General features: G+C 47.7%; 1 protein-coding gene across 2 annotated transcripts in view; it reads left to right on the forward strand.

Annotated features, from left to right (window-relative positions):
* The window catches only part of KCNJ16 (potassium inwardly rectifying channel subfamily J member 16), a 105,808-nt gene that overhangs the window by 56,055 nt on the left and 32,196 nt on the right, over positions 1 to 17,557 (forward strand). The gene's annotated exons all lie outside the window — the stretch shown is intronic.

The following is a 17,557-nucleotide window of genomic DNA, read 5'->3' on the forward strand; positions in this document are numbered from 1 at the left end:
TGTGATGGTGTCTCCGCAGGCCTTCTTGCTTTGAATATTTCCCAGGGGGCATTGCTCTAGAATCACTGCGTTGAGAAACACGTGATGGTGTCTCCACAGTGGTGGATGTTGATCTCCCTAAGGTCAACCATCCTTGCTCACATAGTCTTTTACTAGGCAATGTCCCACTAGCCAGATTCCTACTCCACACTGATGAGGGGCAAATACCCCGAAACGGCTGTCTGTGGATGGATACCATGTTTGGCATAGGTGGTCTCCTTGACTGGAGACTGCCCTTCCCGTGGTTGTTCCTTCCCGGTGAAAGACCTGGCTAGTTTCCTGCCAGCGTTGAGAAACATGTGATGGTGTCTCCGCAGGCCTTCTTGCTTTGAATATTTCCCAGGGGGCATTGCTCTAGAATCACTGCGTTGAGAAACACGTGATGGTGTCTCCGCAGTGGTGGATGTTGATCTCCCTAAGGTCAACCATCCTTGCTCACATACAGATTTTAGACACTTTTTTTCTGGCTCATTTGCCAGGAGGCATGGCTCAGAGAAAAGAGCGAGGCTCAAGGGAAAGGACTGAAATATAAAAACGTGAACTAAAACTTGGGAGCAAAAAAGTGGTGCAAAGCAACCAGATCTACAGGTAGTGCCCTTGAACCCCTCAAGGCACTACTAGGTACTGCATCCTCTTCAGGATGCAAGGCCTACCCACCAAAATCCCAGTTCCCACTCTACACTAGGGGTAATTGGCTAGTCAGACACAAAAGGGACGGCCACCTAGTGGGCGGAGCCAGTCCAGGGGACTAGACAGCCTGGTGGGAGGTGACAGTGAGCAGTCTAGAGTAATGAGTCAAGGAGAGAGACATGCCTAGAACTGGGTCATGTAACGGTGACCCGGGGGCACGGGAGAGTGGTCGCCAGGGTAGGTACACCCGAGTACCACTGGGACCAGAGCACCAGCAGGGCACAGGGCCTTAGGTCAGGTGTCAGCTTCACGCGGCCTGGCAATTACCTGCACAGTGAGGGGACCTTCATGGACCTCACTAACCCAGAGATCCGGGGGCACCAGCAGTAAAGAGAGAATCAGGGTTCAGGACACGGATCGACCCTACAGGGTTCATACTGCCTGCCATATGGACGAGGAGACTGCCAAAAGGACAGATGGGCTCCAAACCAGCTCCAGACTACGGGGACCCAACCACACTGAGGGTGTCGGGGACAGAGCAACTGAGTCATCAAAACTGGTACTGAAAATACAGGGACCTTAAACAGCCATCCAAGGGCTCAACTGTGAGTAAAGACTGTTAACTTACAACCACAGTGTGGCCTCCCTTCCTCGGCGAAAGTCTCCACCATACATCTCCTGGGGCTCAGCCCTACCTGCGGATGGCCTACCACCACAGCCGCCATTACCACCAGCCCCAGGGATAACAAACTCAGCAGCAGCGGTTCCATCATCTTCACCGCAACCCGCAGGTGGCGTCACACCAATGACTTTAATCTCCCCTGTAAGTACTCCCCATTAAAAAGCGTCACTGTGACGCCCTGGATCCCAGGGGTCACAGGTCACTACACAACATCATACACCCTCTTCCCTAGACAGGTCACACCAGTCACACATTAAACCCTTGTTGCCACCCTCCAGGGTTGATGTCCACACCAGGTGGGGCGGAGCCAGGTGGTTGGCCCCGCCCATCGAGGAGTTCACAGGCTGGAGGCAGGAAAAACACAGTAGTCAAACCAGTTGTGGGCAGTAGTGAGTGAGGAGTGAAAACTGTTGATGTCTGGGTTGGAGCCCAGGCACGTCCAGCAAGGTCGGCAGACGGTGGTGGCCGTCTGCAGGACTTCAGCGGAAGCGTAGGACCGGGGTCGGGGTACCGAACCGGGGAGCCGATTGGAGCCAAGCACCAGGCAGGGTACTCAGACCCCGACTAGGCTTAAAGCCAACCTTTAGTCAAATTTTCTGATTGCGGTCTGGACCTCAGGGGTTCATTCCCACCCAAGTCCCAATTGAAGGCAACAGCCCAACCGTTTCGGATAAGTGCCACCGCCAAGGGCCAGAGATCCAAGGGGCCAGCGTCTGCGGGCAAAAAGGCTCCTCCGGCACGTATATGTCGGGGAGCGGACTCCCGGTGCTCAGGCATTGGAGTCAAGATACAAAACACAGGTGCAGGGAAACGACAGCCACCATCAACCCATCCAGGGAGAACACCGCAACCGGCTGTGGGCCCCGTCCATCCAGCCGTTTGGTTTACCAGAGACTCTGTCCATCTGTATCTGAGTGAGTACACCAGTGCCATCCGGCACCGCGCTGCGCTGCACCACAACCCTGCACCCTGCGAACTCCATCCTACGGGAACCCAACCTCCTACTGGGCCCCGGGACCAACCGCCCCTACCCACGGAGGGGTCAACACCTAGCTGCTCCCCATCATCGCTCCCGGGAACCCCGTCACCAGCAGCGGTGGTGCCCACCATCATCACAACCCATGGGTGGTGTCACAAATTCTATATATACATCCCAAATCCAAATTCCTCCCGTTTTCACTCGTGGGCGAGGAGCGCTGTTCGAGCCCCGGGTCCGGCCCGCTCGAGCCACCGAGAAGGCACCAGATCCGAGCACGATCTCCCCGAGCAGCCCCCGCGACGGGGAAGCTGGCCCCCTCCCCCAACATCACCAGGGTTACGGAACCGGGCAATGGCCAGCATTCACCCGTGACACAACATTCCCGTAAATATACGGCCCAGGAACGAGTACCCCATAGCCCTGGGCGACACATACATGTGTTGTTGCATACCTCTCAACTATTGGAGAACAGAAAAAGAGACAAATTATGCTTAGAGCAAAGTGACAATTTTTGACCATGCCCATAGCCACACCCATTTGCCATTTTTCTACCCTGGCAGGAAATATAAGAGGGGCAGTCAGTGAGGGACACGCAGCATACACCCAAGCCTACAGTGCACAGACCCAAATCTGGGACTATCCACTGCATCCAGGACAGTTGGGACAAGAGATGAGCAGATCGATCTGGACACCAGTCCAGGTCAGTGGTACCTGGACACTGAATGAGAAGCCCGCAAATCTCTTGCCTTCTGGTGTTCCTGGCTTGGCCTTTTGATTATCCAGGAATCAGGATAGATGGGACTAGAGATGAGTATGTGACTCCGGACCCAGCAACCGGACGGGAAGCCACAAATCTCTTGCCTTCTGGTGTCCCTGGCTTGGCTTGTGATTATCCAGGATAGATGGGATAGAGATGATTAGATCGATTCTCTTGACTCCTGCTGATACCCAGTGGCTGCACGAGAGGCTGCAAATCTCTTACCTTCCGGCGTTCCCGGCGCAGCTTTTGATTAGCCAAGACGGATGGGACTAGAGATAAGCTTGTGACTCTGGTCCAGGTCAGTGGTACCCGGTGGCTGGACGGGAGTCTGTGAATCTCCTACCTTCTGGCATTCCTCCCATGGTTTTTGATTATCCAAGATGGATGGGACTAGAGATGCTGATCAATTAACATGACTCTGGTCCAGGTCAGTGGTACCCAATGGCTGGACGGGAGGCTGCGAATCTCTTACCTTCTGGCATTCCTGGCACGGCTTTTCATTATCCAGGATGGATGGAACTAGAGATGAGTGGATCAATTCATGTGACTCCGGCCCAGGTTGGTAGTACCCTACGGCTGGACGGGAGGCTGAGAATCTCTTACCTTTTGGCATCCCCAGCTCGGCTTTTGATTATCCAGGACGGGTGGGACTAGAAATGAGTGGATCAATTCATGTGACTCTGACTCAGGTCAGTGGTACCCAGTAGCTGGACGGGAGACTGCAAATCTCTTCCCTCCGGTGTTCCTGGTGTGTCTTTTGATTTTCCAGGATGGATGGGACTAGAGATGAGTGGCTCGATTCACAGGACTCTGGCTCAGGTCAATGGTACCCAGCGGTTGAACGGGAGGCTGCAAATCTCTTACCTTCTGGCATTCCTGGCTTGGCTTTTGATTATCCAGGAAGGATAGGACTAGAGATGAGTAGATCAATTCATGTGATTCTGGCCCAAAGCCTAGATCAGTGGCCCCCAGCGACCGGACGGGAGTCTGCGAATCTGTTACCTTCCGACATCCCCGAAGCGGCTTTTGATTATCCAGGACTGGTGAAACATATTCTGTGCGTCCTGCTCATCTCTAGTTGGGATATCTAGATTTATTTTGTTCTTTCATTCATAGTCGTATCAGCCAGAACTTTTTCATCTTTATGTAGCTTCACTATGATATGTTGCTTTCTTGTGTCTGTGTGTCCACACGTCGCATAAATACTGAGTTTATTGTTTTCAGCAGATGTCCACACCGAACTACGCAATAACAATCTTCTCTGATTATTTATACCTTTTTCGCCTTATTTGATGAATTTTTGGTGCAGATGTTATTAATGTGGTTCTTATTGTACAGAAAAGCTTTGATTCTACACTTAAAAAAGTACATGCATTTAGTTTCCAGCTCAAAAAACGGATTGCAGCTGATTCATAATCAAACGGAATAACCTTTAGCACATTTCCATCCCTAAAAGAATGGGTCCTGTACTGCACCATTTATTTTGTCATTCAAAAATAGAAAATATTAGACCTCTGAACAGTAATTCACCCATCGCGGTATCTAATTATGAGACAATTATCCAGTTCTAGTCTCGGGGCTGCCGCTAGAGGACAATTCCAAAATGTACTGTTTTCATCTTTTTGTTTACTCTCATTACATCTGGTTTTCCGGTGCATTCATTTCTATGAGGTTTGCATATGTAATTTCTAATCTCATTAGGTGCACCTGCTAATATACGGTCGGCAGCTTGTAGATGGAGTCGAGACTGATCATATGTCATGAGCGCGAACGGCAAAATGTATATATGTAGAATGATGATTATAAGAAATCGTGTTTAAACTTGCTCAGACTGGAAATGGACAGAGAAGATGGATCCGACATGTGATATACAGGTGACATTATTCGCTGCACTAGACCGGGACCATAATGCATAACATCCCTGCCATATGGTATCTCGCTCTCCATTAATACATGTGTTTACATTTGTATTTATGATGATCACTACCAGTTCTGACTGCTCTTCCCGAATCTCCACTCACAACCTAACAAGAATCATCGCTACCTCGAGTCACCCTTGATATTGCTCTCGCTGAAGACCAAGAAGCTTAGACACAAGGAATTGTTTATGGGGTCCTCAGCTCCTAAGGGTCAATTCACACTGCATCTTTTCATGATGTTTTGAGAAAGGAAAATGGCGCCCAAAATAGCTAAAAAGAGCTCAAAAGTATAAACATAACTTCTACTTCCCATATGTTTATTCTTTGTACCTTGTTTTAAACGGTCAGGCTTTCAAAAGGCGTCAAGTGTTCAGAAAACAATTGACGTGTACATCATACAGGTATTTTTCTGGAAGGAAAGCGCTCAATACTTACTGGTAAGGCTAAAAAGAGAATTGAGTGGGGGGTTTTTTTGCATTTTTTCAACATTTTTGCAGAAAAAAAACACTAGCGTTTTCTTTATTTCTATATGGAGAAGAAAAAACATGCAAGAAATGCAAGCGTAATAAGAAAAGCTGAACTAAAAATTCTCAGGCAGCAACCCAAAGAAGTAGAGTTTCCTGAAGAACCTTTTGCTTGAAGAATGACTGTTTTTAAATGGCAGAAAATGAAGCAGTGCAAACACGCCCTTAAAGCAGTTTTCCAATAAACAATTTTAAAGTTAATTTTAATCAATAGATCTCAGAATAATAATGAGCTCCACAATTGGATGTGTTTAGAAAAAATGTTCCTGTGAGATCATCTTATAAATGTGCCCCTGCTGACTGACTGTACAGGGACATGGTCCGATCATTCCACATTTCCTGGGCCGTAAAGGACGCAAAAGAGAGTATACAGATAGCACAGCATGGGATCATAGTTATTTCTTTTTGTGAGGCAAAACATTTACCATATTTTTCGGACTATAAGACTCACCGGACTATAAGACGCACCCTGGTTTTAGAGGAGGAAATTAGGAAAATAAAATTTTAAGCAAAAAATGTGGTCATGACACACTGTTATGGGGCGAGGTTCTGCTGCTGACACTATTATGGGGGTAATGTCCCCAAATGCTCTACTAAGGTACCCCATCCTGGTAATGTTACTTTTGCCTTGTATATTATCCCCATCCTTGTATATATGTCCCTCATCCTGGTATAGCTCCCATCCTGCTATATACCCCCATCATGCTATATACCCCCATCCTGCTAAATACCCCCATCCTGCTATATACCCCCATCCTGGTAATGATCCTTCTGCCTTGTATATGAACCCCTTCTTTGTATACATGTCCTTCATGCTGGTATAGCTGCCATCCTGATAAATACCCCCATCATGATAAATATCCCCAGTCTGGTATAGCCCCCATCCTGTTATTTACCCCATCCTGATAAATACCCCTATCCTGCTATATACCCCCATCCTGATATATACCCCGATCTTGCTATATACCCCCATCCTGCTCATAATATAACCCCTTCCTGCTATATACCCCCATCCTGCTTATAATATACCCCCATCCTACTATATACCCCCATCCTGGTAGATGCCCTCATCCTGCTATATACCCCATCCTACTATATGGCCTGTATCCTATGGCAGAGAAAAAAAATAAACGTTTATACTCAGCTTTCCTCACTCCCTGCAGCATCGATCATCTTCCTCTCTGTGTCAGCAGCAGGGCCACTGACGTGTGTGGAGCCGTTCCCCTGCAGTATCACGTTGTCCTCCTGTCTGCCGGCCCGCTGACCTGTGTGGAGACTAGCGGTGCGCACAGGGATGATGTTATCCCTGTGCTCACTGCTCTCTACACAGATCAGCTGGCCAGCAGACAGAAAGATATCGAGATGCTGCAGGGGAACGGTGAGTATACCGTACTTATTCACTGCCCCTCGCACTGATGATGATACGCGGGGGGCAGTGAATATAGCCACACATGATCACTCCAGGCTGTAGTTGCCTTGGGTTATCACGCGGGCCGGCTCTTTACTATGCGCACACCCCCCACCCATCAGCGCTGGCTTCAGCGCTGAGAGATGATGGGCGGGAGGATGGGCGTGCATATGAAATGAGCGGGTCCACGTGGTCATGGCAGGCGCTGCTACAGCCTGCTCGTGCCGCCGATGGCCCATTCCACCGCTGCACCCTCATTCCCGGCCGCAGCCCTATATTCAAAATATAAGATGCACCCCCCACTTTCCCCCAACATTTGGGGGTAAAAAGTGTGTCTTATAGTCCGAAAAATATGGTACCTGCCTGTTTTTTAAAAATGTTTTTGTTACGGTGATAGGAGATAGCAGGGCCCCGGGGCTCCAAGACTGGCCCTCAGACAAGTGGGGTCCTAGCTATCTCTTATCTCAGAGTTATCTCTGAAGGTGAGGATATCTGAGCCGCCAACCTGACCGTGCTCCTAACAAGCCCTGATCTTTTACCCCCTTCCTCCCTACCCCAGGAGTGTGCCAGGACAGGAGTGTGATAACGCCAACAGAGATAGACAAACAAGGGAGACCAAAACTCTATCTCACAGCTTGCTCAGACAAAGGTAAAAGATAATAAGAGGTAAGGAGGAAAATAGGAGCAGGGAGGAAACAACAAGACGAAGAGAGAATTCCACAAGAGCTCCAAGCACTACGCAATATAATCACCAGCAGGACTGGAACACACCAACACACAGACCAACATAGCAATAAACTATAATTGGCTTGGGAAGACAGAGTCTCCCATCTTAAAAAAAGCGGGAAGTAAATGTGATTCCAACAACATGTGATCCTAGAGATAACCAGCAGTCCAATAGAGATTAACTCTTGTCAGCATGATCATTAATGAGCACACAGCTGGTTGACACGCAAGCTGCCTGTGTAAGGGGTACTTCACACACAGCGAGATCGCTACTGAGATCGCTGCTAAGTCACGTTTTTTGTGACCTCATCAGCGATCTCGCTGTGTGTGACACTGAGCAGCGATCTGGCCCCTGCTGTGAGATCGCTGCTCGTTACACACAGCCCTGGTTCGTTTTTTTATTGTTGCTCTCCCGCTGATAAGCACACATCGCTGTGTGTGACAGCGAGAGAGCAACAATCCTGAATGTGCAGGGAGCAGGAGCCGGCGTCTGACAGCCGGCGGTAAGCTGTAACTAAGGTTACCCGATATTTACCTTCGTTACCAGCCTCCGCAGCTCTCACACTGCCAGTGCCGGCTCCTGCTCCCTGCACACGCTAAGCTAAGTGGTGTGCGCTGGTAACTAAGGTAAACATCGGGTAACCATACCCGATGTTTACCTTAGTTACCAGTGTCCGCAGCTTCCAGACGCCGGCTCCGTGCAAGCGCAGCGTCACTTGCACGTCGCTGCTGGCTGGGGGCTGGTCACTGGTCGCTGGTGAGATCTGCCTGTTTGACAGCTCACCAGCGACCATGTAGCGATGCAGCAGCGATCCTGACCAGGTCAGATCACTGGTTGGATCGCTGCTGCATCGCTAAAGTGTGAAGGTACCCTAACTTAAAAACAGCAGAGAAACCAGTGTGGAGTGTCATAATCCGTAGCGTAAACAGTGTCTGATGCCGCTGAAGTGATGGCCCAGGGGCTCCTCTGGCTGTGTAGTCGTGGCACCCGAGGCTTCTAGGCTCGCCCCTGACTCCACCACTCCTTTACTGTTGAGGACTGACTTGGTGGGGCAGTGTGTGTCAGTGTCTTCGTCGGAAGGTGTACAAACAGTCCTCAGGCAAAAGTTGATGCTAACAAAAGATGACATTTATTTTGCACAGATACAATCCGGTCAGCAGAATTCGGCAATTTCTGTGGAGCTGGGGACAACCTGCCCAAACGCGCCCTCTGGTGGGGATATGCCCTGGGTACTCCACTTCTCCGGGCTCCCACTCCTAAGTCAAGCACACACTGGACCCACACCAGCGGAATCAGACCTTGAGGTTGCGTACTCCTCCGTTGCTCCGGCGTCCCCTGATGTTCCGCTCATACACACAGCTACCGATGGTCACACACTGCTGTCCCGGATCCGACTCCCTTCCCCACATACAGACCTTCCCTAGTCATTCAGCCGACTCCTCCTTCCCCGGTGGCAACAGCCGTCCCACCCGGCCACTAGGGGGTGCCCTAACACTAGAATACAATACAATATTAAAATACAACACTTTTATTAATAACATTTCCGGTCTTTTAGTAGGGGTTATGAGCACCCACTACATGCCTCCCCTCTTAAAATCCGAGCCTCCCGGCAAGGCTCTTAACTATAAACACACATTAAAATATAAAAACCTTTAGTCCACTTCACAGCCCAGAGGCACCAGTTCAGCGGCGCCCCGATCTTTAGGGGCGCCCGGAGACGCAGCAGCGCTCCCGGTCTTTAAGCGGCGCCCGGAGGCTCAACAGCGCTCCCGGTCTTAAGTGGCGCCCGGAGGCTCAACAGCGCTCCCGGTCTTAGTGGGCGCCCGGAGGCTCAACAGCGCTCCCGGTCTTAGTTGGTGGGCAACAGGCCCGTAAAACTTTTAACAAAAACTTCTGCCGGTTAAACAACACTACCGGACTTCAAACAGGTTGACTGGAGAGGTTTACTCTGGAGGCCAGGATCGCTTCCACTCCTCCGCCTGTGCCTGTATGTAGGCCCCCAGAGACTGCCCCGGCTGTCGGCGTATCCTCCTGAAGGACACGGGTGCAAACGGTGGCTCTGCGGGCACAGCTTCTTCCGCTCCCGGCGGTGGGGGTGGCGTCGCTGCCCGGGGTAGCTGAAGTGTGGGTGGCGGCACATCTAGGACGATGACCGGTCTATTGGTCACACTCTGGTTTACAGCTACTTCCGGGGTAACCTTCTCCGAGTCAGGTGATGCTTCCGGAGCAACTGCCACGGTGCGCTTGGACTGAGAGGGCGTGATCGGTACCGGCTTTGGGTGGCTCCGGCGCCGTTCCTGCTGCTCCTCCCACTCCAGCTCCTGCTGCCACTGGGCCGCTTCCCGGGCGGTCGGCATCCGAGAGACGCCAACGGCAAACAGGCCGCGGCTTCCTGCGTCCGGCAAGAATTGGACTTTCTCGCCCGGGTAAAGTGTATGGAGACGTTTGGGCAGCCCCTCCACATCCAGATGGACTCTATTATAGAAGTAGTCATCTCCCGTGTTGACCTCGCGGATGAACCCGTACCCCTCCTGCTGGTTAAATTTCACCACCACTCCGGTGGTGAATTGCAGGGCCAGCTCCTCTCCGCCGGGACCAGCCAACATCTCCCGGACAGTGGTTTCGGCCATCAGACGTTCCCGGACAGGGTCGGGCACCGGGGACGGAGCTCTGGGGTATGGTACGGAGGGCGGAACGATGACCGGCTCCCAGACGAAGCCCAGGTGGTCTATCTCCAACCGCTCAGCGAGCACTTCAGCCGGCTCCCCAGATGGGACAGGGGGTATGGCGGCGGTGGCACCAGGCTGCGGTGTCTCCCAATGGGAATATGTAATCCCCGGAATCCGGTCTGTTACTGGGGGCTGTGTGGCATATGTTGCCCGGACCTCCGTGATCGTGCCTCCGGTCTTTGCATCCCACGTGGTCTTCCAAGACACCTTCTCGGGCCGCGTGGAACCTCCCGGTCCGATCGGCAGGTCCACAAGGGATGCCTCACTTGCAGCAGCAAACTTAGGCCGCCCCCGGCCCAAACTGACCAGAGCCATGGTGGTAGCCAGCTCTTCCGGTTGTCCCGACATCTCCATTTCTATCTCTGTCTGCTGTACGACCAATAGCGACGGTGTCAAATCTGAGACTGAGGGAAGAGGAGGCGGATCTTCGTTTCCCGCTCTTAAACAGATCCCTCCCCCAGCCTCACGCATCATCTTGACTCCTCCGCGGCGGTACTTCTTTTTCTTCCGGAGACCGCCCACTTTGTATGTCTTCCTCAATGCCCTGGAGCTGGCGCCTCCCCTCTTTGGGCGGAGTACTCTGTACCTCTTCTTCGGCACCGGCCAGCCCCAGGCTCTTCTTTCGGCGCCAACTTTTCGCGCCTTTTCTTCCACTTCACAGATAACGGCCCTCTTGCCGCCATCTTGTGCCCGGTCCAACGCTGCGGGCACTGTGTTCTCTTCCCACCAGGGGACTGGAAATCTTCCCTCGTAGTCGGGATCCTGTGCCCCAGGCACGACCTGATCTCCCGCTTCTTGGGTCCCTGGCAGGGGACTCGTATCCTGCCGACTACGCCACATGAAGTGATGGCCCAGGGGCTCTTCTGGCTGTGTAGTCATGGCACCCGAGGCTTCTAGGCTCGCCCCTGACTCCACCACTCCTTTACTGTTGAGGACTGACTTGGTGGGGCAGTGTGTGTCAGTGTCTTCGTCGGAAGGTGTACAAACAGTCCTCAGGCAAAAGTTGATGCTAACAAAAGATGACATTTATTTTGCACAGATACAATCCGGTCAGCAGAATTCGGCAATTTCTGTGGAGCTGGGGACAACCTGCCCAAACGCGCCCTCTGGTGGGGATATGCCCTGGGTACTCCACTTCTCCGGGCTCCCACTCCTAAGTCAAGCACACACTGGACCCACACCAGCGGAATCAGACCTTGAGGTTGCGTACTCCTCCGTTGCTCCGGCGTCCCCTGATGTTCCGCTCATACACACAGCTACCGATGGTCACACACTGCTGTCCCGGATCCGACTCCCTTCCCCACACACAGACCTTCCCTAGTCATTCAGCCGACTCCTCCTTCCCCGGTGGCAACAGCCGTCCCACCCGGCCACTAGGGGGTGCCCTAACACTAGAATACAATACAATATTAAAATACAACATTTTTATTAATAACATTTCCGGTCTTTTAGTAGGGGTTATGAGCACCCACTACACCGCCATGACACTGGACAAGTTTTCAGCAAAACTCCATTTGACAGTTTTACCTTAAAGAAAGAATTATTTGAGATCTCGTGCTGTAATGTCTGTCTACTTTGTTACTTTCTCACCTCCCCAGGAGCTATGGTATGATCAGACCATGTCCCTTTACGGTCAGACACGGTCATTTCACAGTACACAGCAGGGACACATATATAAGATTATCTCAGCACAGATACATTTTTTTTTTAAAAACAAACAACACATCTAATTGTGTAAATTATTATTATTCCACGATCTATTGATTAAAATTAACTTTGTTCAAAAGGAAAACCCCTTTAAGGACAAGCCGATCAATAATGTGCATGGGAGAGTTGGGAGAAAAAGCTGTCGGCTGTTGCTTAAGCTTTCATTGAGTTTTGTGTATCAAAGTTGACAGTTCCAAACGTTGATAAATATGTTGAGGGTTGGTAAATGACCCTATGGCTTTGGGACAAGTAGATACAGGCATGTACAATTTTTGGAGGTTTTTGAAGTTTATTCTTTAGAGGAATCTACATGAATGAGCCATGATGCTGGTTTCCTTATCGAATTCACCTCTCTGAACTCTTCCCAGTCCAGACGGCGTCACCTTCTAAGACCTTGCATTGTTTACATCTTAGAAAGTAAAGACAAGGTTAAAGGCTAAAGTATAGGCCCCGTAGACACATTTGATAGCCGTCGGGCCAAAATATTGTTTGATGAGTTATGTCCAGGAGATTCCTTGCATCAAAAGTTGGCTTTAGATATTAGAAAACTGATGACACATCCCATGAATTTCAGGAGTCTAAGGGCTTAGCACAATGGTGCCCCTAATGAAATTTGCTGGAGAAATACATATAATACATAGAAAGTCCTCATCTCTTGACCACGGTGGAGAGCATTTACAAAGAGAAGAACCTTTACTGTCCTGAGTTATACAGACAACCCATTGATATAACTCCATTCTGTATGACTTCACTTCCCCTGCGGTGGTGCGGTAATGAAATTGAACAGTTAATTTTCCCACAGATCACATCTGATCGCTGAGAGTCCCTACAGGGAGTTGTAATACATTTATTGTCAAAAGACTCTTCTAAAAAGCTTCTTCTTGGCTCTTTTGGTTGGAATTACTCATTACTTTTCAATTTCAGTTTAGCGCTCCTACCTATATGTGGAAACCTATTCCTGGACTCCACTTAAAGGAAACTTTTCACTTGATTTTTTAAATTTAAACTGAGCACCTCTCCCAATTGCTGCTGCTCCACAGATTCTGGAACAGTTATTCTTTTTTTTCTCTGCCCCTCCGTTCCATATTTATGCCACCCGGTAGAAATTATGCAAATATTTCATTCAATAAACTGGGCGTGTACTACAGACATTTTCTTTAAGCATTTGTTTTTTCTCCTCTGAGTCTGGCCAATCAAAACATGGCTCCTCCCTGATAGACATTCTGTTCTATACACCTAGTTGTTGAAGGGAATATTTGTATCTTTACTACTGGGGGCCAACTTTGGAATGGAGGGTCGCAGAAGAAAAGTCAAAACTTGTCCAGAATCGGTGAAACAGCGGCAATTGACAGTGGTATTCAGTTTATAAGAAAAATTCTGGTGAAAGCTCCACTTTAACTGTATATTATTAAGTAAAATAATAAACAATTTTACATAATTTTTCTACTTTGTCTTTGGATGGTTAAAATATGATGTCTATCCATAATCTAACCTGCTGTTATCCGTTTTAACCCATTTGCTCCTTGTGACCAGTGGTTATTTACACGGGGTGCCTGATCATAGGTCATGTCTAAACAAATCCATTTCCTCTTCGTCTTTATTTTTCTGCTCTTATTTAGAAGGTTCCTTGGCCGTTTCTCCCTGGCTTTCCTGAGGATGCTTCAGTTTTATTTCCCTGTTATTACAAAACCTCAGCGAGTTGTCCATCTGCTTTCTGTTTTCTTCAGAGCTTCCTGCACCGCGCACTCTGTAGACATCACAAACTTCCGATATCTGTCGGAAGCTTGAGGTTACGAACCTTACTTCTGTAAAGATAATTCCATGTATTCATCTTTTCGGTAATGGAATAAGACCCTGAAGGAGGTGAAGTCAGGCCAGTCATCTATAAATACCCAACAAGTCATGGTCAGATAGGTTAAACCTCAGGCTCTAATTTTCTTTGAATAGATCATGGCCAATGATTTTTGAGGAAAAACATGATTTACTAGGATATGTACTGGGCATAAAAAAATATCTTTAGGAACCTAATATTTATATATTTGTTCCTTATTATTGTCTTGTAGCAGTATTAGAGCTTTGTATTCATCTTTGCCCAGTGGAGGTTTTTTTTATGGTGGACATACTCATTAGATGAATGTTGGCCACATGGCAGGACAGTCTTACTATCTAATTTTTATAGCATCCTGTTGATTCTGCCCCAATAAAAGGTGCTACGAGTCCTAGGTGCATTACTTTACATTTAGCAACATTAAGTCTCATTTGCCAAGTACAATCATATGAAAAAGTTTGGGCACCCCTATTAATGTTAACCTTTTTTCTCTTTAACAATTTGGGTTTTTGCAACAGCTATTTCAGTTTCATATATCTAATAACTGATGGACTCAGTAATATTTCTGGATTGAAATGAGGTTTATTATACTAACAGAAAATGTGCAATCCGCATTTAAACAAAATTTGACCGGTGCAAAAGTATGGGCACCTCAACATAAAAGTGACATTAATATTTTGTAGATCCTCCTTTTACAAAAATAACAGCCTCTAGTCGCTTCCTGTAGCTTTTAATGAGTTCCTGGATCCTGGATGAAGGTATATTTGACCATTCCTGTTTACAAAACAATTCCAGTTCAGTTAAGTTTGATGGTCGCCGAGCATGGACAGCACGCTTCAAATCATCCCACAGATTTTCAATGATATTCAGGTCTGGGGACTGGGATGGCCATTCCAGAACATTGTAATTGTTCCTCTGCATGAATGTCTGAGTAGATTTGGAGTGGTGTTTTGGATCATTGTCTTGCTGAAATATCCATCCCCTGCGTAACTTCAACTTCGTCACTGATTATTGCACATTATTGTCAAGAATCTGCTGATACTGAGTTGAATCCATGCGACCCTCAACTTTAACAAGATTCCCGGTGCCGGCATTGGCCACACAGCCCCAAAACATGATGGAACCTCCACCAAATTTTACTGTGGGTAGCAAGTGCTTTTCTTGGAATGCCGTGTTTTTTTGCCTCCATGCATAACACCTTTTTGTATGACCAAACAACTCAATCTTTGTTTCATCAGTCCACAGGACCTTCTTCCAAAATGTAACTGGCTTGTCCAAATGTGCTTTTGCATACCTCAAGCGACTCTGTTTGTGGCGTGCTTGCAGAAATGGCTTATTTTGCATCACTTTCCCATAAAGCTTCTCCTTGTGCAAAGTGCGCTGTATTGTTGACCGATGCACATTGACACCATCTGCAGCAAGATGAAGCTGCAGGTCTTTGGAGGTGGTCTGTGGATTGTCCTAGTTTCCTGCCAGCGTTGAGAAACATGTGATGGTGTCTCCGCGGCTTTCTCATTTGCATACTTCCCAGGGGGCTTTGCTCTAGAATCAGTGCGTTGAGAAACACGTGATGGTGTCTCCGCAGTGGATATGTTGATCTCCCTAAGGTCAACAATGCTTGCTTAAGTAGTCTTTTACTAGCCATTGCCCCCACTAGCCAGATTCCTACTCCACACTGATGAGGGGCAAATACCCCGAAACGGCTGTCTGTGGATGGATACCATGTTTGGTATAGGTGGTCTCCTTGACTGGAGACTGCCCTTCCCGTGGTTGTTCCTTCCCGGTGAAAGACCTGGCTAGTTTCCTGCCAGCGTTGAGAAACATGTGATGGTGTCTCCGCGGCTTTCTCATTTGCATACTTCCCAGGGGGCTTTGCTCTAGAATCACTGCGTTGAGAAACACGTGATGGTGTCTCCGCAGTGGATATGTTGATCTCCCTAAGGTCAACAATGCTTGCTTATGTGGATTGTCCTTGACTGTTATCACCATTCTTCTTCTCTGCCCTTCTGATATTTTTCTTGGCCTGCCACTTCTGGGCTTAACAAAAAATGTACCTGTGTTCTTCCATTTCCTTACTATGTTCCTCACAGTGGAAACTGACAGTTTAAATCTCTGAGACAACTTTTTGTATCCTTCCCCTGAACAACTATGTTGAATAATCTTCGTTTTCACATCATTTGAGAGTTGTTTTGAGGAGCCACTCTTCATAGGAGATTCAAATAGAAGAACAACTTGCAAGTGGCCACCTTAAATACCTTTTCTCATGATTGGATACACCTGCCTATGAAGTTCAAAGCTCAATGAGGTTACAAAACCAATTTAGTGATTTAGTAAGTCAGTAAAAAGTAGTTAGGAGTGTTCAAATCAAGAAATTGATAAGGGTGCCCATACTTTTGCACCGGTCAAATTTTATTTTAATGCGGATTGCACATTTTCTGTTAGTACAATAAACCTCAATTCAATCCAGAAATATTACTCAGTCCATCAGTTATTAGATATATGAAACTGAAATAGCTGTTGCAAATACCCAAATTGTTATAAAGAAAAAAGGTTAACATTAATAGGGGTGCCCAAACTTTTTCATATGACTGTATCTGCCCATTCTGCCATCTTATCCAGATCATTTTGTAATATTATAATATGAAGGTCAGTTTTTAATATCCTACATAGTTTGGTGTTTTCAGCCAAGACTGACACTTTACTCTCAATTCCGACCACAAGGTTATCAATAAGGAGATTAAAAAGAATTGGTTCTAGCACAGATCCCTGAGGTCCCCACTACTGACTATAGCCCAATTAGAGAATGTACCATTTATGATGACTCTTTTTTTCCTTTCTTTTAGCCAATTCCTTACCCATCTGCTTATAGTTTCCCCTGGTCTTTGCTTCTGGAGCTTCATTATAAGACTGTTATGTGGCACAGTATCAAATGCCATTGCAAACTCCAAATAAATCACATCAGCTGCATTACCAATAATCATATTTGCCCTTACCTCCTCATAGAAACCCAACATGATGGTTTGACACAACTTATCTTGCATGAATCCATGCTGGTTATCAATTATTATATTATTATCTCTAATATATTGTTGCATGTCATCCCTTAAAATGCCTTCAAGAACCTTGTACATCACTGATGTCAGACTTACCAGATGGAAGTTGCCTGGATCCATCCGCTTACCTTTCTTAAATACCACATCAGCAATCCTCCAATCCTGAGGCACCAACCCTGTTACAAGAAAGTCTAAGAAGAGGAGATATAGCAGTCTGTTAATTAATGATCTCAATTCCCTCAATATCCGTGGATGAATCCCATCTGGCCCGGGGGATTTGTCAATGTTTAATTTACTCAGACGCAGGTGTACTTCTTCTTGTGTTAATTTAGTTATAACAGGGGAGACTTTGATTTTTGACTTTTTGAATGATCCCTGGAACAGTCAGTCCCTTGATGAAAAGTGTCTGTTTAATATCTCAGCCTTTTCTTTGTCTTCTATAATTATCATGTTATAATCTTTTATGGGGCCAATACCATCATTTCTTTTCCTTTTGGCATTGATGTATTTATAACATGTGGGGGTTCATTTTAATGTCTTTGGCGATTTGTGTTTCAGTAGCTATCTTTACT

This window comes from Anomaloglossus baeobatrachus, chromosome 5 (genome assembly GCF_048569485.1).
Source record: "Anomaloglossus baeobatrachus isolate aAnoBae1 chromosome 5, aAnoBae1.hap1, whole genome shotgun sequence".
NCBI lineage: Eukaryota > Metazoa > Chordata > Amphibia > Anura > Aromobatidae > Anomaloglossus > Anomaloglossus baeobatrachus.